Source organism: Tiliqua scincoides, chromosome 4 (genome assembly GCF_035046505.1).
Source record: "Tiliqua scincoides isolate rTilSci1 chromosome 4, rTilSci1.hap2, whole genome shotgun sequence".
NCBI lineage: Eukaryota > Metazoa > Chordata > Lepidosauria > Squamata > Scincidae > Tiliqua > Tiliqua scincoides.
The window spans coordinates 111,960,808-111,963,209 of NC_089824.1; the positions used below are offsets into that span (position 1 = coordinate 111,960,808).

The window sequence follows — 2,402 nt, forward strand, 5'->3', positions numbered from 1 at the left end:
TGGTGCCAACTCTCTCTCTTCCCTGAAACTCCACTTCAAACCCCACCTTTTTGGAGAAGCACTTGACATAACACCTTGGTCCTTATCCCAGGGCTGAGCTGGCCAGGTGTTAAAGTGAAGAGGGCTGCCTCAGGTGATGAACAGGTGCAAGCAGCACACTGGGCCTCTTGGCAGTCTCACCCAGTTGTTGGCTGTTGAAGGTTGTTAGGGATCATGAACGCTCTTGCAGCAATTGGCTAAGTAATACTGATGTCGTTCAAGAGACTGAGCGCCCAATGCTAACTTACCCTAAAAGCAACTGTTACCCTGCACATGCCCAGTCTCGTCTGATCTTGGAAGCTAAGCAGGGTCAGGCCTGGTTAGTACTTGGATGGGAGACCGCCTGGGAATACCGGGTGCTGGAGGCTTATACCATAGCCTTTCAAGACTGAAGGTTGCCAACCAACCAAGGTGCCCAGGTGTGCCAATGCAGTGTAGGCCATATTGAGTGCTGAGAGTTGCCCTATATCCGAAGGGGCTGGGGCTGCTGGCTGGTGCAAACATGGAGCTGGAGTGAGGCAAAGGGAAGAGGTGTGGCACCAGCCCAGTGCCTGGGGTGAACCTGCACAGCACCCACCAGGCACTGGAGGGTGGGTGTCCCTGGCAACCAGGGTGACCAGGGGTGCCTGTGGACACAGAGACAGTGCCATGTCTGCTGCAAGCTCAGTATGGGCAGCCAGTGGGTCTGCCACCTGTCCCCGCCACAAACCCCAGCTGGGTGCCCCAGGCAACAGCCATATGTGCTGGGGTGAGCTGCTATCAGGGGGGCCACACACACTAGCCCCAGTGGTGCCTCTGCTGGGGTATGCGGATGTGCTCAGACTGAAACCCACAGGGCACACTCCTGCTGCCGCCCATAGGCATGCTCAGGCTGCCACCCATGTGCCGGCTCCTGGTGCATGATGCACAGCACTACCTCATAGCTCCATTCCATTCATGCCATGGATGTGCCCCTCACAGCTGGCATCCATGGGGGCCTGCCCATGTGTCCATTCTCCAGGAGGCCTGTTCAATCTGGCCCCCCATGCCCAGCACATTCCTGGACACCTGCTGGGCTGTAAGTAAATGTACAGTCATGCACATTGGGGCAAAGAATCAAAACTTTACACACAGGGTAATGGTTTCTGAGATGACTGTGACAGAGTAGGAGAGAGATCGTGGGGTGCTTGTGGACAGGTCGATGAAAGTGTCAACCCAATGTGCGGCGGCAGTGAAGAAGGCCAATTCTATGCTTGGGATCATTAGAAAAGGTATTGAGAATAAGATGGCTAATATTATAATGCCGCTGTACAAATCAATGGTAAGGCCACACCTGGTGTATTGCGTCCAGTTCAGGTCGCCACATCTCAAAAAGGACATAGTGGAAATGGAAAAGGTGCAAAAGAGAGCAACCAAAATGATTACTGGGCTGGGGCACCTCCGTTATGAGGAAAGGTGACAGCATATGGGGCTCTTCCAGAAAAGACATCTACTAGAGTTGAGTGTTGGGAGAGTTAGAACAAACAAAAGAAAATATTTCTTTACCCAGAGTGTAATTAGTCTGTGAAACTCCTTGCCACAGGAAGTAGTGATGACCTCTTGCCTAGTTGCCTTTAAAAGGGGATTGGACAAATTTCTGGAGGAAAAGTCCATCATGGGTTATAAACCATGGTAGGTATGTGCTTCCTGGCTTTAGAGGTAGACTGCCTCTGATTGTGAGATGCAGGGGAGGGCACCAGGACACAGACTGTGTCTGTTGTGTGTTCCCTGCAACATTTGGTGGACCACAGGATACAGGAAGCTGGACTAGATGGGCCTTTGGCCTGATCTAGCAGGGCTCTTCTTATGGTTGGGGCACCTGGGCCCAGGGATGGACCGCACACTCCCCAAGGGAGCAGCAGCAGCAGCACCCTTGTGGTGCCCCATTGTCAGGATCCTGGGTGCCAGGGTCTTCCTCAGCCTGGGCGACAGAGGCCCCTCCTGCCTTGGCGACAGGGTCCTCTCCAGCCTGGGTGACAGGGCTGTCCAGCAGCCATGGTCAGTCAATCTCAATGAGGGCAGGGGCCTCCACATGCCCCATCTGCAGACCAGGAATGGGACAGGAGGGGTCAGGCCCTGCATGCCCTGGAACCACCCTTGCCCACCTGCACGGTGCTGCCCTGCAGCCCATGTCCATATCTGAGGGTGGAGAGGGGATGTGTGGCAGCTGTGCCCATGCCACTTGGGCCTGCCTGGGGGGAGGCCACATGCTCCGATGGCCCTGGTGGTGAGACTGGTGTTGGCCCCACACCAACAGTGACTGATAGGGCCTGCCACAACATACGTCCGGTGCCCCCCGTCACAATAGCCAAGGGCCCTCCTCAGCCAGGGCGCTGCTCTGGCAG

General features: G+C 55.4%; 1 pseudogene; it reads left to right on the plus strand.

Annotated features, from left to right (window-relative positions):
• The first annotated feature begins 294 nt into the window (after nucleotides 1-294).
• On the plus strand, nucleotides 295-407 carry LOC136650136 (5S ribosomal RNA; annotated as a pseudogene).
• The last annotated feature ends 1,995 nt before the right edge of the window (nucleotides 408-2,402 follow it).